At 47.6% G+C, this 22,872-nt stretch overlaps 1 protein-coding gene across 1 annotated transcript in view; it reads right to left on the reverse strand.

Annotated features, from left to right (window-relative positions):
• The window catches only part of LOC134935970 (zinc finger protein 605-like), a 39,058-nt gene extending 21,521 nt beyond the window's left edge, over positions 1-17,537 (reverse strand). The window contains exons 1-2 of the mRNA XM_063930832.1: positions 17,327-17,537; positions 16,609-16,651 (exon numbers count right to left, since the gene is read on the reverse strand). The gene's annotated coding sequence lies outside the window, so the exon portion shown is untranslated. The remainder of the gene's footprint in view (positions 1-16,608; positions 16,652-17,326) is intronic.
• Positions 17,538-22,872: the final 5,335 nt, after the last annotated feature.

Consider the following 22,872-nt stretch of genomic DNA (forward strand, 5'->3'; position numbering starts at 1 on the left):
ACAGGCACAGATATCAGCAATCACATATTCCCCCATTCAGGTATCATCAACTAAAATGTACTCCCCCATTTTGTTGCAACCAAAAGCCGAAAAGAGCTCGGTAAAGTTTGACAGCCCATCCACAGACCCTTAATACGGGATAAGAAGGAATTCAAATGTATACTTCGCAATACCTCGAAGCTTGATTTAAAACACGTACGGCACGATGATACATGACCCCCCAAACATGGATTCATACACACATGCTTCTGCTATCTCACTAGGTCATACCCTTTTCACACCTTCTTCTCTCCTCCCCTACCCGACCATAGAAATGTATTACACATGACATATGTTTCTCTTTTTGAAATGTTTTAGGAAGTGGCAATTTTTGGTGACTGCCAAAGGGTGGACTGTCAAAGTCAGAAAAATATCGTGATGCACATTGCCATATTTGCACCTCATGCGAGTGCCTGCTACACGTGCATGAGCCCTGCCGTACGTGCGCATACTCGCCATTGCGTGCACCCGCGGGCGCACGGTATGCGCATTTACGGTAGAGTTTGTGTGCGACTCAATCGTAACATATTTTAACCATATAATGTATTTTGTAGATTATGGTCCCTTTGATAGAATCTGAAAGTTTAGTTAATGTAGCATGTTCATAGACAGAGAGATCCCTCTTTGTTTGATACGAAGGGTCAGACAGGGGTTACACAGTGGTGTTTAGTATCCATCGGAAGAGTATTTAATTAGCAATATTCCGGTGTTGGTTTGGAGCGGATTAATCGCTCGTGCGAATAGTTATGGACATAAGAAGTTTACGGACATTTACTGTATTTGCACTTTATTACCCATGCGGCGGGAAACCCAGTTTCCCACCCACCTGAGCAGTTTGAAATAGTCACAGCCCACCTGTATGAACCAACCTATGACCTTTTGTTATAATGCAGAGACGAATTCCTGTGTCCAATGAACAATGAGATTGTAGGGACCATTGTATTGTATTGTGTGTAGTGTATATATAGACAAGCCGATCTGATTCAGCTCCCATTCTACTCTCTTCAACGGTTCTCATCACTGATAATCGGGAGCTGGATATCCGGAAAGGCGCATGCGATTGTTCCCTTTGTGCGTAAGTTTCTCCGCAGCCATATTGTCTTTATTGTTATTGTGAGCCATCTTCTCTCTTCTCCTCTCTCTCTTTCCTCTTAAATGTAATTGTACTGCTATTGTGTTTTATGTGTAGTTATTCGGTTAGGTATTCTGTGTTAGTTTGGTAGTGTATAACTTGTACTGTGTATTCTTTTGAAATAGAACGTTCATTTAAGGTGTTAGAACCTAAGACCGGTATCTGTGTATTCATTATATTTCTAAGTATTCTCAGAGCGTCATAGACGCTCATACGAGCTTTAAACTAACAAGGTTACACTGTGTTGCATTTACACCTTATCACTACACAAAGGTTTACTTTATAAGTACATTGTAAATGGTATAGTTATAAAGGTTTAACTCTGAGCGTCAGCGCCGCTTGTGATCTCTTTGTGGTCTCGAGCGTCCGTTACGCTGATAGCGTATCATTACGCTAGTCGGCAGCCTATAGTGTGCTTGCCTGTACGCTTTAAGCCGTGAGCGTAACGTGCCGCTCGTGCGTCTCGACCACGGCTAAGCGTTTGTTACGCAACGTGCGTACTCTTACGGTATTCCATACGCCAATTGCGTACTGTGTTCTTCGACCTTTTAGAGGGTTTTAAATAAGATAAATATTAGGCTTTATCAATGCCCCTATATATTTTTTGCACTGCCCCTGTCTTGTATGTGGGGGGGGCAATGCCGTTTCTTGCACACAGCGCTAAAATTACTAGTTACGGCACTGTGATACTGTATCAGGAATCTCTAAGTGTCACAAGTGATTGCAGTTATCTTATTGTAATATTTTTAAATTCCCAACAATTGTTGTAGAGAATAAACATAGCTACATACTTTTCTGAGCATTCTGTGTGAATAATTTACAAAGCTCCAGGTTTTAATACAAAAGTAGACAATTACTGAATATCACCACCATCGGATGCTAATTGCGTAGATGCTAATAATAGGATTTTAATACCTACCCGTGAATCCTTTTCTCTTAGTCCGTAGAGGATACTGGGGATGCTTCAAGAACCATGGGGTATAGACGGGATCCGCAGGAGACATGGGCACTTTAAGACTTTGAATGGGTGTGAACTGGCTCCTCCCTCTATGCCCCTCCTCCAGACTCCAGTTATAGGAACTGTGCCCAGGGAGACAGACATTTAGAGGAAAGAATTTGATAAACTACGGTGAGCATTTTACCAGCTCACACCTCCAGTATGCCGCAGAACGTGGCATTCAATAGAAAACCAGCCGACGGCATGAAGAATATGCAGCAATACGCTGACAAAGCGTAACACAACCTGTGTGTATAACACAACCAATAACAGCTTAACGCATGCCATGGCATGAATATCGTCAGCAATAGGCTGACTTAAACGCAACACACCATGTGTGTAAACATACCCAATAACTGCAGATACAGTACGCACAGGGACGGGCGCCCAGCATCCTCTACGGACTAAGAGAAAAGGATTTACCAGTAGGTATTAAAATCCTATTTTCTCATACGTCCTAGAGGATGCTGGAGATGCTTCAAGAACCATGGAGTTTATACCAAAGCTCTAGAACGGGCGGGAGAGTGCGGATGACTCTGCAGCACCGATTGACCAAACAAGAGGTCCTCCTCAGCCAGGGTATCAAACTTGTAAAACTTTGCAACGGTGATGGATCTCGACCAAGTAGCAGCTCAGCAAAGCTGCAATGCCAAGAACCCTCGGCCAGCCGCCCAGGATGAGCCCACCTTTCTGGTAGAATGGGCCTTCACCGATTTCGGTAATGGCAATCCTGCCATAGAATGAGCCTGCTGAATCGTATTACAGATCCAGCGTGCTATAATCTGCTTGGAAGCAGAAGCCCCAATCTTGTTGGGAGCCCACCGGACAAACAGAGCCTCTGTTTTCCTAATCTGAGCCGTTCTGGCGACATAGATTTTCAAAGCTCTGACCACATCGAGAGACTTCGATTCCGCCAAGGCGTCAGCAGCCACTGGCACCACAATAGGCTGGTTTACGTGAAATGATGAAGCCACTTTTGGCAGAAATTGCTGACGAGTTCTAAACTCCGCTCTATCTGCATGGAAGATTAAATAGGGCTTTTGTGAGACAAAGCCGCCAATTTAGATACCCGCCTTGCGGATGCCAAGGCCAATAGCATGACCACTTTCCAAGTAAGGAATTTTCAACTCAACCTTACGCAAAGATTCAAACCAATGAGATTGCAGGAACTGCAACACCACATTAAGATCCCATGGTGCCACAGAGGGCACAAAGGGGGGTTGGATGTGCAGCACGCCCTTCACGAAGGTCTGAACTTCTGAAAGGGAGGCCAATTCTTTCTGAAAGAAAATAGATAAGGCCGAAATTTGTACTTTAATGGAGCCTAATTTTAGGCCCGCATCCACAGCCAACGCCCCAGCTGAAATTCTTCCATAGGAGCCTTCTTGGAATCACACCAAGACACATATCTCCAAAAACGGTGGTAAAGCTTCGCAGTTACTTCTTTTCTAGCCTGAAGCAGTGTGGGAATGACTTCACTGGGAATACCCTTTTGGGCTAGGATTTGGCGTTTTACCGCCATGCCGTCAAACGCAGCCGCGGTAAGTCTTGATACACGCACAGTCCTTGCTGTAACAGGTCCTCTCAGAGGAAGAGGCCAGGGATCTTCTATGAATAATACTTGAAGATCTGGATACCAAGCCCTCCTTGGCCAGTCCGGAACAATGAGTAACGCCTGAACCTTTGTTCTTCTTATGATCTTTATCACCTTCGGAATGAGTGGCAGTGGAGGGAACACATAGACCAACTGAAACACCCACGGCGTCAACCGCTATTGCTTGAGGGTCCCTCGACCTGGAACAATATCTCTGAAGTTCCTTGTTGAGGCGAGATGCCAGCATGTCTATTTGAGGAATTCCCCAACGACTTGTCACTTCTGCAAAGACCTCGATGAAGACCCCACTCTCCTGGATGGAGATTGTGTCTGCTGAGGAAGTCTGCTTCCCAGTTGTCTACACTCGGAATTAAGACCGCTGATAGAGCGCTTACATGTCTTTCTGCCCAGCGGAAAACTTTTGTGGCTTCTGCTATTGCCACTCTGCTCTTCGTTCCACCCTGGCGGTTTACGTACACCACTGCTGTTAAGATGTCCGACTGAATTAAGACGGGCAGATCGCGAAGAAGATGTTCCGCTTGCAGAAGGCCATTGTAAATAGCCCTCAATTCCAGAATGTTTATTGCAGACAAGCTTCCTGGCTTGACCACTTTCCCTGGAAATTCTTCCCCCTGAACGACTGCTCCCCAGCCTCGAAGACTTGCATCCATGGACACCAGGATCCAATCCTGGATCCCGAACCTTCATCCCTCTACGAGGCGAGAACTGTGCAGCCACCACAGGAGAGATTCTGGTCGTGGAAGATAGAATTATTTTCCGGTGCATGTACAGGTGAGACCCAGACCACATGTCCAACTGGTCCCGCTAAAACCACTCTGGCATTTAACCTGCTCACTGAATGGCCTTTTAGGCCGCACCAACTTTCTCATCAACGGAACGTATTGATGGATTGACACTGTTGCAGATCTGATCCGACTCTAGATCCTCAGAGCTCTTTCCACTGAAAGAAACAAACTCAACAGTTCTGTATCTAACATTATTCCCAACTCCAACAATGGCGTCGTTGGGATCAACAGTGATTCTGGCAAGTTCAGGAGCCAACCACTTTGTTGAAGAACTGTCAGGGAGAACCATTTGCACCATTTGTTTCTTTACCTCGCTGTGAATTGGTAATGACAATCCTGAATAGCAAACCGAGGTAAGCCTAATGCGGAAAAAAATGTACCCTCTTTCTTCTTTTACAGATTGGAGATCCCTGCCTTGAGAGATTCCATATTGTAGTTCTTAAGTAGAAATGTTTGGGATTGTTCTGACCGAGCCGTCCGGCCTCAGAAGCACGAAAAAGCTTGAACAGCAGCTTTTTTTTTTTTGTGTGTGACCGGGACAGCAGGACAATGACCTGATCCAACTCCTGTATGGCGTCGCATACTACCTCCCCATCCAGAGGAGAATCGGTAAGGTCTATTTGAAAAATCAGTGAGGGGAATCGTCTGGAAACTCCAGTATGTCCCCCTTGGGACTCTATTCTTAAACACACTGGTTCATGTCCATTCCAGGACTGACTGAAGAGTATTAGACGTGGTCCCACCGGTGTGGGCTACTGCAAGATAGACCCAGCGACATGTGCTGGATGTGGTAGAAACAGAGGATGATTTCTGCTTCTGCAAACTTGAAAAGGCTGCTGACCTCTTACCTTTTCACCTTCCTCTACCTGCAAAGAAAGGGAAAACCGTATCCATGCGGTCGAAATGACTACATCCTACAAAAATGCGTCACGAACCGTTGTAAGGGAACATAGGTCAAGAAGGTAGACTTACCAGTGGTATCTGCAGAGATCAACTTAAAGCCATCCCCAAACCAGGTTTCACCTTCATAGGGAAGATACTCCAATACTTCTCAGAGTCAGCCTCAGCATTCCATTGGTGAATCAACAACGTCCTCCTAGTCGAGACCACCATGGAAGTGGCCCGCGAAAACAAGAGTCCTATATCCCTTGTAGTCGCACGGCAGTATGCTGCAATGATATAGACATGACTCAACTTCAGGAGTACCCTGCATACAACTCCTCCCCCATGCGCATGTAATGCTAGTATAATCAACGTACATGCCGACACATAATTAGAGTATCACATATCTTCCTGCATACGATCCTTCGTGACAGAGCCCCGTGCAGAACAGGGGTGACTCACTTTCTTCTATCCATGAGAAGCAATAACTTTACCTCAGCATTCATTATAAATATTTATATATATATTTTCAAGTGCACCTATACACACATATATCATAATATATATATCATAATATATATATATATATATATATATATATATATATATATATATATATATATATATATAAAAATACGTATACATATATCCTTTTGTCAGGAACAGCAGAGTCCCTAGAGACGTTAATACGTTCCAATGGGTATGAACAGGTACTGAAAGCCGATTTTGTGGATCTGATCAGGAAACATTATGGTCGACATAAGAAAATAAGATTTTACTCACCTGTAAATCTATTTCTCGTAGTCCGTATTGGATGCTGGGGACTCCGTAAGGACCATGGGGAATAGCAGCTCCGCAGGAGACTGGGCACATCTAAGAAAGCTTTAGGACTACCTGGTGTGCACTGGCTCCTCCCCCTATGACCCTCCTCCAGACCTCAGTTAGGATACTGTGCCCGGAAGAGCTGACACAATAGGGAAGGATTTTGAATCTCGGTTAAGACTCATACCAGCCACACCGTATAACTCGTGATATTATACCCAGTCAACAGTATGAACATAACAGAGCCTCTCAACAGATGGCTCAACAATAACCCTTTTAGTTAACAATAACTATATACAAGTAATGCAGACATACCGCACTTGGGACGGGCGCCCAGCATCCACTACGGACTACGAGAAATAGATTTACCGGTGAGTAAAATCTTATTTTCTCTGACGTCCTAGTGGATGCTGGGGACTCCGTAAGGACCATGGGGATTATACCAAAGCTCCCAAACGGGCGGGAGAGTGCGGATGACTCTGCAGCACCGAATGAGAGAACTCCAGGTCCTCCTCAGCCAGGGTATCAAATTTGTAGAATTTTACAAACGTGTTTGCCCCTGACCAAGTAGCAGCTCGGCAAAGTTGTAAAGCCGAGACCCCTCGGGCAGCCGCCCAAGATGAGCCCACCTTCCTTGTGGAATGGGCTTTTACAGATTTAGGCTGCGGTAATCCCACCGCAGAATGTGCCAGCTGAATTGTGCTACAAATCCAGCGAGCAATAGTCTGCTTTGAAGCAGGAGCACCCAACTTGTTGGGTGCATACAGGATAAATAGCGAGTCAGTTTTCCTGACTCCAGCTGTCCTGGAAACATAAATTTTCAGGGCCCTGACTACGTCCAGTAACTTGGAATCCTCCAAGTCCCTAGTAGCCGCAGGCACTACAATAGGTTGGTTCAAGTGAAAAGCTGACACCACCTTAGGGAGAAACTGAGGACGAGTCCTCAATTCTGCCCTATCCATATGGAAAATCAAATAAGGGCTTTTACATGACAAAGCCGCCAACTCTGATACACGCCTGGCCGAAGCCAAGGCCAATAACATGACCACTTTCCACGTGAGATATTTTAGATCCACGGTTTTCAGTGGTTCAAACCAATGTGATTTTAGGAAACTCAACACCACGTTGAGATCCCAGGGTGCCACTGGAGGCACAAAGGGGGGCTGAATATGCAGCACTCCTTTTACAAATGTCTGAACTTCAGGTAGTGAAGCTAGTTCCTTCTGGAAGAAAATCGACAGAGCCGAGATCTGTACCTTAATGGAGCCTAATTTTAGGCCCATAGTCACTCCTGCCTGTAGGAAGTGTAGAAATCGACCCAGTTGAAATTCCTCTGTTGGGGCCTTTCTGGCCTCACACCAAGCCACATATTTTCGCCATATGCGGTGATAATGCTTAGCAGTTACATCTTTCCTGGCTTTAATCAGCGTAGGGATGACTTCTCCCGGAATGCCGTTTTCCTTTAGGATCCGGCGTTCAACCGACATGCCGTCAAACGCAGCCGCGGTAAGTCTTGGAACAGACAGGGCCCCTGCTGCAGCAGGTCCTGTCTGTGCGGCAGAGGCCATGGGTCCTCTGAGATTAACTCTTGAAGTTCCGGGTACCAAGACCTTCTTGGCCAATCCGGAACAACGAGTATCGTTCTTACTCCTCTTTTCCTTTTTATCCTCAGCACCTTGGGTATGAGAGGAAGAGGAGGGAACACATAAACTGACCGGTACACCCACGGTGTCACTAGAGCGTCCACCGCTATCGCCTGAGGGTCCCTTGACCTGGCGCAATATTTTTCTAGTTTTTTGTTGAGGCTGAACGCCATCATGTCCACCTGTGGTCTTTCCCAACGGTTTACCAGCATTTGGAAGACTTCTGGATGAAGTCCCCACTCTCCCGGGTGGAGGTCGTGCCTGCTGAGGAAGTCTGCTTCCCAGTTGTCCACTTCCCGGAATGAACACTGCTGTCAGTGCTAACATGTGATTTTCCGCCCATCGGAGAATCCTTGTGGCTTCTGCCATCGCCGCCCTGCTTCTTGTGCCGCCCTGTCGGTTTACATGGGCGATCGCCGTGATGTTGTCTGACTGGATCAGAACCGGTTGGTTTTGAAGCAGGGCCTTTGCCTGACTCAGGGCATTGTAAATGGCCCTCAATTCCAGAACATTTATGTGTTAGGAAGTCTCGTGACTTGTCCAAAGTCCTTGGAAGTTTCTTCCCAATGTGACTGCCCCCCAGCCTCGAAGGCTGGCATCCGTGGTCACCAGGACCCAGTCCTGTATGCCGAATCTGCGGCCCTCCACGAGATGAGCACTCTGCAGCCACCACAAGAGAGACACCCTGGTCCTTGGAGACAGGGTTATCAGCCGATGCATTTGAAGATGCGATCCGGACCATTGGTCCAAGAGGTCCCACTGAAAAATTCTGGCATGGAACCTGCCGAATGGGATCGCTTCGTAGGAAGCTACCATCTTTCCCAGGACTCGGGTGCAGTGATGTACCGACACCTGTTTTGGTTTTAGGAGGCCTCTGACCAGAGATGACAGCTCCTTGGCTTTTTCCTCTGGGAGAAACACTTTTTTCTGGACTGTGTCCAGAATCAGTCCCAGGAACAGTAGGCGTGTCGCAGGAACCAGCTGTGACTTTGGAATATTCAGAATCCAACCATGCTGGCGTAGCACCTCCTGAGATAGTGCTACGCCCACTAAAAACTGCTCTCTGGATTTCGCTTTTATCAGGAGATCGTCCAAGTATGGGATAATTGAAACTCCCTTTTTTCGAAGGAGTATCATAATTTCGGCCATTACCTTGGTAAATACCCTCAGTGCCGTGGACAGGCCGAACGGCAACGTCTGGAATTGGTAATGACAATCCTGTACCACAAATCTGAGGTACTCCTGGTGAAGATTGCAAATGGGGACATGTAGGTAAGCATCCTTGATGTCCAGAGATATCATGTTATCCCCCTCTTCCAGGCTTGCAATCACCGCCCTGAGCGATTCCATCTTGAACCTGAAATTTTTTTAGATATGTGTTCAAGGATTTTTAATTTAAAATGGGTCTCACCGAACCGTCCGGTTTCGGTACCACAAACATTGTGGAATAGTAACCCCGTCCTTGTTGAAGTAGGGGCACTTTGACTATCACCTGCTGGGAATACAGCTTGTGAATCGCCTCTAACACAGCCTCCCTGTCTGCGGGAGTCGTTGGTAAGGCAGATTTGAGGAAACGGCGAGGGGGTAATGTCTCAAATTCCAGCTTGTACCCCTGAGATACCACTTGAAGGATCCAGGGGTCCACCTGTGAGCGAGCCCACTGATTGCTGAAATGTTTGAGACGGGCCCCCACCGTACCTGTCACCGCCTGTTGAGCCCCAGCGTCATGCGGTGGACTTAGCTGATGAAGCGGGGGAGGACTTGTGTTCCTGGGAACTGGCTGAATGCTGCAGCTTTTTCCCTCTACCTCTGGGCAGAAAGGACGCGCCTCTACCTCGCCTGTTCTTCTGGGGACGAAAGGACTGCACCTGATAATACGGTGCTTTCTTTGGTTGTGAGGGGACATGTGGTAAGAAAGCCGACTTCCCAGCCGTTGCTGTGGACACTAGGTCCGAAAGACCATCCCCAAACAACTCCTCACCCTTGTAAGGCAAAACTTCCATGTGCCTTTTAGAATCTGCATCTCCTGTCCACTGCCGGGTCCATAACCCTCTTCTGGCAGAAATGGACAGCGCACTGATTTGAGATGCCAGCCGGCAAATATCCCTCTCTGCATCTCTTATGTAAAAGACCGCGTCTTTAATATGCTCTATGTTAAGCAATATAGTGTCCCTGTCTAGGGTGTCAATGTTTTCTGACAGGGATTCTGACCACGCAGCAGCAGCACTGCACATCCAGGCTGAAGCAATAGCTGGTCTCAGTATAACACCAGTGTGTGTATATATAGCCTTCAGGAGAGCCTCCTGCTTTCTATCAGCAGGCTCCTTTAGGGCGGCCGTATCCGGAGACGGTAGTGCCACCTTTTTTGACAAACGTGTGAGCGCTTTATCCACCCTCGGTGGAGTTTCCCAACGTGACCTATCCTCTGGCGGGAAAGGGTACGCCATTAGTAATCTTTTTGAAATCACCAATTTTCTATCGGGGGAAGCCCATGCTACCTCACACACCTCATTTAATTCTTCAGAAGGGGGAAAAACCACCGGTAGTTTTTTCTCCCCAAACATAATACCCTTTTTTGTGGTACCTGGGGTAATATCAGAAATGTGTAACACATTTTTCATTGCCTCAATCATGTAACGGAGTGGCCCTACTGGACATTACATTAGTCTCTTCGTCGTCGACACTGGTATCAGTATCCGTGTCGACATCTGTGTCTGCCATCTGAGGTAGCGAGCGTTTTAGAGCCCCTGAAGGCCTTTGAGACGCTTGGGCAGGCACGAGCTGAGAAGCCGGCTGTCCCGCATTTGGCATGTCGACAAAAATTTTATGTAAGGAGTCTACACTTTCACGTAATTCCTTCCACAAATCCATCCACTCAGGTGTCTGCCCCACAGGGGGTGACATCACATTTATAGGCATCTGCTCCGCCTCCACATAAGTCTCCTCATCAAACATGTCGACACAGCCGTACCGACACACCGCACACACACAGGGAATGCTCTGACTGAGGACAGGACCCCACAAAGCCCTTTGGGGAGACAGAGAGAGAGTATGCCAGCACACACCAGAGCGCTATATAATACAGGTACTAACTGAATTATATCCCCTTATAGCTGCTATATATGTATATTGCGCCTAAATTTAGTGCCCCCCCTCTCTTTTTTACCCTTCTGTAGTGTAGACTGTAGGGGAGAGCCAGGGAGCTTCCTTCCAGCGGAGCTGTGAGGGAGAAATGGCGCCAGTGTGCTGAGGGAGATAGCCCCGCCCCTTTTTCGGCGGACTTCTCCCGCGTTTTTGAAACTCTGGCAGGGGTATTATTTTACACCTATATAGCCCCTGGGGTTATATATGGTGTATATTTGCCAGCCAAGGTGTGTAATATTGCCCTCAGGGCGCCCCAAAATATACTTTCTTCTCAGGCCGGGCACAGAATTCTAACTGAGGTCTGGAGGAGGGTCATAGTGGGAGGAGCCAGTGCACACCAGGTAGTCCTAAAGCTTTCTTTAGATGTGCCCAGTCTCCTGCGGAGCCGCTATTCCCCATGGTCCTTACGGAGTTCTCAGCATCCACTAGGACGTCAGAGAAAATATATATATATATATATATAACAAAATTGCTGTAATCAATCTATAAAAAACCACATGCAATATCTCCTTTAAAAATTGCCCTTCTTATCCACTAATAGTAAATGTCCGTATGGTTACTCTTGCGCAATTAGTAACAAGTTGTTATATTTGGACACACGTCTCTTTTAGCCGGAATGTAAAGTTGCAGCCTCTTAATTGAAGCCACTTGAGAAATTATTTATTGCTGGGAGGGGGAGAGCGCTGTGTTTAACACTGTCCACAGCGGTATGCTACGACCCCAATTCTGCTTAACCGCATTAGATGTCTCTTGGGACAGGCTAGATATTGACAATTGCTGTTTAAAAACCGCTTGATGAATTGTTGTACTGACAGGGAGAGTACGCTGTATTAGATGGTGGTCACAGCGGTATACTCCAGCCTCTGATATGTCCAGCCGCAATAAACGTCACAGTGTACTCGCGGCCGCAACGGCTTCCAATATACAGGGTGCGGATCTCCTTGGCACGGTCTCGCAATAGCCATTACCCTGTTGAAGTGGCTCACCGGCAGGCAGAGAATCAGCAAAGAGTAAAGTGGATATCACCGGGCAGCAAGTGTTGAATGCCTTCCTTGCGCGTTTCTCCGCTTAACAGGCAAGCGGTTTCGTCAGAGGATGTTTCATGTCATAGTCAGCAACAGGCTGACTATAACAGAAACACAACCTGTAAACAAAAGGTTTATGTGTGCATAGGCGCCTTGGTTGGACGATATGGATACCCTATTGTGAATGCACTGACTGGATTCCCTACTCAGCCTTCTAAAGACAAAAGCCTTTTGCGGTGGTGCCATCTAAACCACACTGGGAATTGATCGCTTTTTTGCTGAGAAAGCCATCTGCCCACCGCAAATTCATTAGAGGGTGAGAAATCCTTTTTGGGACTAGTGCAATATATATGTTCATTCTGTGACCCTGTCTATGCTTTTATGTTTATATTGTGTCAATAAAATTATTTTACACTACTCTCTCATCTTTGTTACAAAGGCGCCTATGCACACATAAACCTTTTGTTTGCATTGTACCATAGGGATATGGTGTTCCCTTTTTCTGTGTGACGGTTGCCCACTGTAACATTTATTGCGCACTTTGGATCTACCTTTTTATCTTAGAAACACAACCTGTGTGTAAACATAATTAATAACTAATAACTGCAGATAGAGTCACCTTGCAGGAAATGGAGAAAATGCCCTAGCTGAAATTCTTCCGTAGGAGCTTTATCGGATTCACACCAAGACACATATTTTCGCCAAATACGGTGATAATGGTTAGACGTTACTCCTTTTCTAGCCTGAAGAAGTGTGGTAATTGACTTTACTGGGAATACCCTTTCAGGCTAGGATCCGGCGTTCAACCGCCAAGCCGTCAAACGTAGCCACGGTAAGTCGTGATATACGCACGGCCTCTGCTGTAACAGATCCTCTCCTAGAGGAAAAGGCCAGGGATCTCTTATGAGTAATTACTGAAGATCTGGATACCAAGCCCTCCTTGGCCAGTCCAGAACAATGAGGATCGCCTGAACTTTGTTCTTCTTATGATCTTTAGCACCTTTGGAATGAGTGGAAGCGGAGGGAACACGTACACCGACTGAAACACCCATGGCGTCACCAGCGCGTACATTGCTATTGCTTGAGGGTCCCTTGACCTGGAACAATATCTCTGAAGTTTCTTGTTGAGGCGAGACGCCATCATGTCTGTTTGAGGAATTCCCCAAAGACTTGTCACTTCTGTGAATACCTCTTGATGAAGACCCCACTCTCCTGGATGGAGATCGTGTCTGCTGAGGAAGTCTGCTTCCCAGATGTCCACTCCTGGAATGAAGATTGCTGACAGAGCGCTTGTATGTCTTTCCACCCAGCAGAGAACTTTTGTGGCCTCTGCCATTGCCGCCCTGCTCTTCGTTCCGCCCTGGCGGTTTATGTGTGCTACTGCTGTTATGTTGTCCGATTGTATTAGGACGGGCAGGTTTGCGAAGAAGACGTTCCGCTTGAAGAAGGCCATTGTAAATGGCCCTTAACTCTAGAACGTTTATGTGTAGACACATTTCCTGGCTTAACCATCTTCCCTGGAAGCTTTCCCCCTGTGTGACTTCTTCCCAGCCTCGGAGACTCGCATCCGTGGTTACTAGAATCCAGTGCTGGATCCCAAACCTGCGTCCCTCTAGGAGGTGAGAGCTGTGCAGCCACCACAGGAGTGAGATTCTGGTCTTGGAGGACAGGATTATTTTCCGGTGCATGTGCATATGGGATCTGGACCACTTGTCCAATAGGTCCCACTGAAACACCCTGGCATGGAATCTGCCAAATTGAATGGCTTCGTAGGCCGCCACCATTTTCCTCAGGAATAGAGTGCATTGATGGACTGATACTCTTGCTGGTTTCAGAATTTGTTTGCCCAAACCCAGAAAATCCAGAGCCTTCTCTTCTGGAAGAAAAACTCTGTAATTTTGTGTCCAGAATCATTCCCAAAAACGACAGCCGTTTCGTCGGAATCAACTGCGACTTCGGCAAGTTTAGGAGTTAGGAGCCAACCATGTTGCTGCAGAACTGTCAGGGAGAGCGCAATGTCCTGCTCCAGCTTGTCTTTGGATCTCGCCTTTATCAGGAGATCGTCCAAGTAAGGGATAATTGTGACTCCTTGTTTGCGAAGGAGAACCATCATTTCCGCCATTACCTTGGTGAAAATCCTCAGAGCCGTGAACAGACCAAACGGCAACGTCTGAAATTGGTAATGACAATCCTGAATAGCAAACCTCAGGTAAGCCTGATGAGGATATATAGGGACGTGTAAGTAGGCATCCTTTATGTCGACCGACACCATGAAATCCCCTTCCTCCAGACTGGAGATCACTGCTCGGAAAGATTCCATCTTGAAATTGAATGTTCATAGGTAAATATTGAGGGACTTTAGGTTCAGAATTGATCTGACCGAGCCGTCCGGTTTCGGGACCACAAACAGGCTTGAATAAAAGCCTTCTCCCTGTTGTGACGGGGGAACCCTGATAATGACTTTATTTAGACACAACTTCTGTATTGCATCACATACAACCTTCCTGTCCGGAAGATAAACTGGTAAGGCCGATTTGAAAAATCGGTGAGGCAGAACGTCTTGAAACTCCAGTTTGTACCCCTGGGACACTATTTCTAAAACCCACGAGTCCAGGGCCGAACGAGCCCAGAATTGACTGAAGAGCTTGAGACATGCCCCCACCGGTGCGGACTCCCGCAGAGGAGCCCCAGCGTCATGCGGTGGATTTGGCAGAAGCCAGGGAGACCTCTGCTCCTGGGAACCTGCCACAGCCGGAGATCTTTTACCTTTTCCCCTTCCTCTATTGGCAAGGAAGGAATAACCTCAGCCTTTTTTGTATTTATTTGGCTGAATAGACTATCTGAAAGTAGTGAGCTTTCTTTTGTTGTGGAGGAACATAAGGCAAAAATGACGACTTACCCGCGAAAGCCGTAGATACCAAATCAGTGAGACCCTCACCAAACAAGACACTACCTTTATATGGGAGAGACTCCATAGCTTTCTTAGGAGTCAGCATCAGCATTCCATTAATAAATCCACAATGCTCGTCTAGCTGAAATTGCCAAGGCATTGGCTCAATCCCAAAATGCCAATATCTCTTGCTGCCTTCTTTAGGTAGGCCACAGCGTCCCTGATATAACCCAGAGTTAACAGGATGGTTAACAGGATGCTGTCCTTATCTAGGGTATCTATATCAGATGACAAGTTATCTGCCCATTTTTTAATAGCAGTACTCACCCACGCCGATGCAATGGTTGGTCTGAGCAGCATACCTGTGGTGACAAATGGATTTTAATGTATTCTACTATCTACGATCCACAAGATACTTAAGGGCTGCCATGTCAGGAGACGGTAAAGCCACCTTTTTAGACAACTGTGATAGGGCCTTGTCCACAATGGGGGATGATTCCCACTAATCCTATCCCCAGAGGGGAACGGATATGCCACCTGAATCCTTTTGGGAATCAGAAACTTTGTGTCAGGATTTTCCCACATTTTTTCAAATAAGGTATTCAGTTCATGAGAGGGCGGAAATGTTACCTCAGGTTTCTTTCCCCTAAACATACAGATCCTAGTATCAGGAACAGCAGGGTCCTCAGTGATATGCAACACATCTTTTATTGCCACAATAATGTACTGAATGTTCTTTGCTAATTTTGGGTCTAATCTGGCATCACTATAGTAGACACTGGAGTCCGTGTCCGTGCCTGTATCTGCCAACTGATCAAATGAACGTTTGTGTGACCCGAGGGGGTCTGGACCTGTGAGAACACATCCTCCACAGATTTCTTCCATGCCTGGTTCTGAGATTCAGATTTATCCAATCTCTCCAACACCCAGAGACACACTGAGCAAATAGGGAACAGACCTACAGTAAAGCCGGTCAGAGAAACACAGAGGTAGTTTGCCAGCTCACAACCCAGCGCTCAATCCCAGATCTGAAACTCTTTGCACCCTGTTACCGTTTTGCACACTGTTACTTGTACAGCAGTGTTTGGAGGAGAGGACCAGCGTCTCTGTAGCTTCTGTGAAGAGAAAATGGCGGCGATGAGAGTTGTGAGGGCTACGCCCCGCCCCCTTAATGGCGCGCTTCAGCCCGCTAATTTCTTAATATAATATACTGGCGGGGGTTCGGATTTTGTGCCCAAGTACTATATACCACCTTTGCCAGCCTGAAAATTAAGATTTTATGCTGCCCAGGACTATGAGAGATTTTGACTGAGTGATTTCCCTTGAACTGGCTGTAGGAGATTTTGACAATTTTGGCTAACTCATTCAAGCAAAGGGATGCTTTTTCTTTTCCAGCGACCTAGCCAAAATTGACTTGCCTGCAGAGTCTATTTTTAGCAGCGATAGCGACCGGACGGGGACGCACATCGCTATCTGTATACACACAGAGCGATATGCACTAACTTTCTGAGCGATTTTGACTATATAGTCAAAATCGCTCAGTTATATCGCTCCGTGTGTATGCACCTTAAGATGTATGAGAAACTGTCATTTACTGCAGTATTGATCGATGTCCAATATAAAAAGATAGTTACCTTATCCTCCCGTATCTGACAGGCCGCAGTGTTCCACATACACCTGAGGGGATAGGAGAACCATGTTATATTTCTGCCTCCATTTATAGTAATCACACAGCATGTCATTGCAATAAGGATTAGGAGCAATGATTATTCTATATCCTCATATACTGTATAATCTGCTACACACTCTGCCAGATTTAGCCTAACACCCTCACACAGGCTAACGTACAAGTAGGGAAGTCAATCGGCGCCATCATCCCTCTGGGATCCCTCGCACAGCGCAGAAAGAAGCCCATAGGGTTCTATGGGGAAACGGCGGCAGATGCATCCCGCCCAGTGAGAGATACTGACGGGCCCCTAGCGCATTACCCCGATGCGCATTTCTCCTGTAGCTTATCCATGAATAACCTATGAGCGAAATGCGCATCAGAGTAACACACTGGGGGCATCGCCTGTAATGTGAGTACAGAGCACAGGATACTGATATATACCTGTCACCAGATCTGATGTAATGTGCCCTGCTGTCTACCAGTGTGTATGGGTGCAGGGATATATCCCTTATACACAGCAATCACTATACTATTATAGAGAGAGGAGGATATTACACAGCAGTGTAGGCAATGAGAGGAGCTGCCCCCCGACTAGCAGCACACAGGATGAGGGGGCACATCTGCGGCCGCCCGTTACTCTACTCCTTCCCTGCACACAGTATACTGCCCCGCTCAGCGCCCACCTCACTGCACGCCGCTGCCGGCCTCTCAGTGACCGCGCACGTTCCCGCTCTCCTGCTGTGTGACCGAGCGCTCGCCGGGTGGTCAGTCAGTGGAGCGCGCCCGCGAGATTACACTGGGCGGGGACACGAGGGAATAGGGGAGGAGAGTTGGGCGGGGACACGGGGGATGCTGCGCATCTCCCATCCCTCTTGAGAACAAAGAGCTGGGTTCTCGCCGCGCCCGTGGTTGTCATCGTGACGACGACAGGTCATGTGACTGTACAGCAGTAATGGCGGCGCCGATGTACCGTGATCCTTTCTCTTCCTGAGTCAGGACCAGGAAGTGATAGCACGACAGGGCAGATGAGAACTTCCGCCCTTACAGCGCCTTAATGTTTTATATATTCCGTTTGTTTGAGGTTTTGTTACCTCACAGAGCAATCTCCTGCCCAGCAGCGTGTTCTCCATCACTCCTCCTCCTGCTGCCTGGTACCTGTGCCCGGGCCTAGTGTGGTGTCAGCCCCTGTGATGCCCCATATGCGGTTTATGCCATCTCTAAGGGCTATTTACAGAGCTGTGGCCACACAGCGCCCTTCTCTATGGGTTTACTCAGGGTTTAAGATGACAAGCAGCTAAGGGCGTGCGGATGGTGCAGACCGAGGTGGTGGTTCCTTTGCTACCCTGGTGGCACTTGTATGTGATGCTGCATTCACACCGCAAATGCCGGGTCCTACCCGGTAAGACAAACGTGTACTTACCGGTTGGGATCCGGCATTTGCGCTCCGTTGCAGGCTTCCCGACCCGGCAATATACCGGGTCGGTTGCCATGACAACGGAGGCCGCAGCAGGGGCGGGGGTGGAGGCGGCGTCGAGAGATGAGCTCATCTCCAGCGCCGCCTCTCCCTATCTTGTGAATGGGAACCGTGTCGCATCGACACGGCTCCCATTCACACCGCACCTGACCCGGTAATCAACCCGGGTAAAACCCTTCTTTTTTACCGGGTTGATTTACCGGGTCAGGCGACCCGCTAAATCACCCAGTGTGCTTTCACATCGCACACTGACCCGGTTCGACACGGCAATTATTTGTGCGATGTGAAAGGGGTATGACTTATACCCAGTGCCAGATTAAGGTCCTCACGGGCCTGGAGCTGAAATTTATGAAGGGCCTATTGTGTACCGTTGCAAGGGGTGTGAAAGCATGGCCGGGGTGTGGCTACTGATATGGGGGGGGGGGGGGGGGGATCGGTTTTGTATATATACTTATGTGTGTGTGTGTATGTATGTGTGTTTGAAACATAGAAAAATGTCAGCACTTAACTACCCAATTATGGCCCTCATTCCGAGTTGTTCGCTCGTTTGCTGCTTTTAGCAGCATTGCACACGCTAGGCCGCCATCCTCTGGGAGTGTATCTTAGCTTAGCAGAATAGCAAACGAAAGATTAGCGAAACTGCTACTAAATAATTCCTTGCAGTTTCTGAGTAGCTCCGGACCTACTCACAGATTGCAATCAGCTCAGTCCGTTTAGTTCCTGGTTTGATGTCACAAACACGCCCTGCGTTCAGCCAACCACTCCCCCATTTCTCCAGACACTCCCACGTTTTTCCCTGACACGCCTGCGTTTTTTAGCACACTCCCGGAAAACGCTCAGTTACCACCCAGAAACGCCCCTTTCCTGTCAATCATTCACCGATCAGCAGTGCGACTGAAAAGCGTTGCTCAAACACAAGCAAATCTACTAAGTTTTGTGTTAAATAACTTAGCGCATTCGCTCTGCGTACCATGTACATGCGCAGTTAGCAACAAATCACAGCATAGCGAAAATCGGCAATGAGTGAACAACTCGGAATGACCCCGTATATCTCCTCCGGCTCCAACAAATAAATTATTTAAACAAAGACATACAGAGAAAATAGAAAAAGTCCCAAAATTAAAATCATATAAAACAAAATGTGAACACACCTCCTTTTTCAGAAAGGGTGGCCATCAACCTCTATAGTCCAATCAATGTGCCAAATAGTGCAGTATGTAACTGAAAATGTGTGTAAATCATTATATACTAGGGCTCGTGTAATTTATATGAATGTATTTCCACAGTACAACAAAAAGAACAGGAGAGAATGCGTATCGTGTGGGCTGATTCAGAGTTAGTAACTTTATGTAAATGCGCTACATAAAAACCAACATTAATGCTTTTTTGATGAAAGTATAGTACGTATATAACACATGCAGGAATAAGTATGTTTTACCATCAGATGTGATGACGACTGTCAGTATACCAACAGCGAGTCCCCTTGCGCGCTCGCTACATTCACCCTGCTTTGGGCCTGGTGGCTCGCTTCACACGACACAGGTTATATTCACACTCGGTTGGTGGCATGGACCCACCAACCGAGTGGGATACTCTGTATAGGTTGGGATTCAGTCAGGCGGTATTTCACTGGCTGTTGGGATTCCGGCGTCGGTTTCCTAAATGCCAGGATCCCGACAGCCGGTATTTTAACTGCATTCCCACATACATATACGCATATATGGTGGAACTCCCGATGCCAGTGCAAGCATTGATCTCCACCAGGCAACAGCTGTCATGGGGGCACAGACAAATCCTATAACTACTGCTTGCGCTGTGCTTATCACTGCAGCAGTGCAGGCAGTGGTTTTTATGAACACACTTGCTGTAATTATTTAGTGCACTTTAGCTTCACACCTATTTATGCATAGCGATTCAAATAAATTGCAAACAAAACAAACTTTTTAAATTGCACTTCTTTTCATGCTGTATCAAAACTTTAGACAGGACTGTGAATAAAATACTTGAACGCGGAAAGATTGTGGGTTGCAACTTATAATATTTGCAGACGATCAATCCTGCCCTGCAGAGCAATGTACCCTAGGCGCTGCAAGAGAGCTCTGTACATCCCCATGGGGGATGCGCTGGATCCGCCGCTGATAGACTTCTGTGGGCTCCAGGGTAAGGAAGGAGGTGGGGCCTTAATTTACTGGTACGCCAGCCAGTAAATTGTGTACATGGGCCCTCATTCCGAGTTGTTCGCTCGGTATTTTTTATCGCATCGCAGCGATTTTCCGCTTAATGCGCATGCGCAATGTCCACACTGCGACTGCGCCAAGTAAATTTGCTATGCAGTTAGGAATTTTACTCACGGCTTTTTCATAGTTCTGGTGATCGTAATGTGATTGACAGGAAATGGGTGTTACTGGGCGGAAACTGGCCGTTTTATGGGCGTGTGCGGAAAAACGCTACCGTTTCTGGGAAAAACGCGGGAGTGGCTGGAGAAACGGGGGAGTGTCTGGGCGAACGATGGGTGTGTTTGTGACGTCAAACCAGGAACGACAAGCACTGAACTGATCGCAGATGCCGAGTAAGTGTGGAGCTACTCAGAAACTGCTAAGAGAGGTGTAATCGCAATATTGCGAATACGTCGTTCGCAATTTTAAGAAGCTAAGATTCACTCCCAGTAGGCGGCGGCTTAGCGTGAGCAAATCTGCTAAAAGCAGCTTGCGAGCGAACAACTCGGAATGAGGGCCATGGTGCAGTTCTCAGTGCGTAAATCAACAAGGAGCTCTGTCTTAATAACTCCAAACCGCAGGCTGATCTGCTAGCGTATCTTGCTATGGGATGCGCCGGTGGGCTGTATATCAAGCAAAAACAATCTTCTTGTTAAGTCTTGGTGCTGCTGCTCTGCTTTACAGGCACAAAAACAGTTGATAGTTGCAGAGCAGGGAGAAAGCCTCTCCAGATCGACTCATCATTGGTCGTACAATAAAAACTTGCTCTGATTATGGTCTCCCATGTAAGTGACTGTGCGTCTCTACGTGACACGCCTCTCAAACTACCCCAAGAGATAGCAGTGGTGCGAGGGGTAAAATACTTAACCCCATCCGGTGTCGGAATTCTCACTGTTGGGTTGCCACAGTCGGTCATGTGACCACCGGCATCCTGACTGATGGAATTTCATTCCCTATCCCTTATTATCAATATGATGCAAGTTGTGTATATGTGCACTCTTACATGCAGCCAGCTGTTTTTTGGACTACAAGTTCCAGCATACCCTGTGTGCTCCTGCAGCTGCAAAATCAGTGGTTGCAGAAACCTAGTATATTTGGTATAATTGTATATCATGACCTCTTGACCCTACCTCGATTATGAACTGTTTCTCTTCTCCTGTTCCTCATTCAGTGATGGGCTGGTCCTATACAATGCAGCGTCTTCTCTGCAGCAGCAGCAGCACTAGCGATGCAAAGTGCACTGTAAACTTTTAACACTTTGCCACTTGAAACAGTAGACCTGCCTGTCTGTCACTGTCAGCAGTAGCAAAGAAGAGGAGTCACACTTCACAGGGCTGTATGCTGTATGTCAGCAGCACAGCTGCAGCTCTGCTCCAATCAGCAAAGCAGCATTGCCCTTCTCTGTCACCGCTCTGGAATCTGCTTGCTCCGGCTTTCATCTGCGGCAGGCCACGGATGATCGGGTTGTGGGCGGCCAGGGGAACTTTTACGCTGCTCCCCCGTTCCCAGCCTGATCATAGTCAGTCACTTCTGAGCCGGCCCTGCGGGGACACATCGACCCGTTTTCCTGGCAGGTCGCCACTGCGCGGCCCGTGCCATTGTGACATCACACGCAATAATGTCACACGGCGCGGAGGAGTCACTGTGCGCACCGCAATGTAAATGGTAGACCATGTGCGCCAGCCCGACGGCGACATTTTATATACCAGCTCCGCAGCTGATGGTGGGGAAAGGGGGTGCTTCAACTTAGGGGCGGGTCTTGGTCGCTCACTCGCTGGCTGCTGCAGCAGGGGAAAAAATTCTTGTCTACAGCAGAAAAACGGTATGCAGTTACTGTGGGCCTAGTTTGCTGGTGGGCCTGGAGCTGCAGCTCCATCAGCCCCATTGTTAATCCGGCCCTGCTTATACCCCTTTCACGCTGCTAATGCCGGATCCCACCCAGGAATTGGAAACGGTTCCTTCCCGGGTGGGATTGGCAGCTGCTGCAGGCTTTCCTGACTCTGCAATATGCCGGGCGGGTTGCCATGGCAGCAGGGGGGGGGGCACTGGGAGAAGAGCTCATATACGCACCGCCTCTCCCTATCTAGTAAACGGCTCATAGGAGCCCGTTTACGCAGCCACTGACCCGGTATTCAACCCGGGTATAACTGCTTTATACCGGGTTATTTGTGCGGTGTGAAAGGGGTAATGCAGGGGGCCTGGACAGGGCCGGATTAAGGATGCTGAGGGCCCCCAATAGTAAATACCAGTGCAACGTCAGCAGGTGCACCACACACTAGCGATGGCCATCGGTATTACACCCATCAATGGGTGTTTCAGCTGGAACCATCGATGGCTAGAAACTATGCTATCGATAGTCCTGGAGGAATTCTGTGTTATATTCTACTTGTCTGGACTGTCCCCTCTCTTGTAAGCGCCTGTAATGTAGTAATACATTGATTGGAGCAGATTGCCCTTTTTTGTATATGTACTGCTACAAGTAAGTGCTGTGCTGGAGGAGACGTCCTACTGTTTATGATGTAACCGATAAGATTACCAC

The sequence above is a fragment of the Pseudophryne corroboree genome, chromosome 6 (assembly GCF_028390025.1).
Source record: "Pseudophryne corroboree isolate aPseCor3 chromosome 6, aPseCor3.hap2, whole genome shotgun sequence".
In the NCBI taxonomy this organism is placed as follows: Eukaryota; Metazoa; Chordata; class Amphibia; order Anura; family Myobatrachidae; genus Pseudophryne; species Pseudophryne corroboree.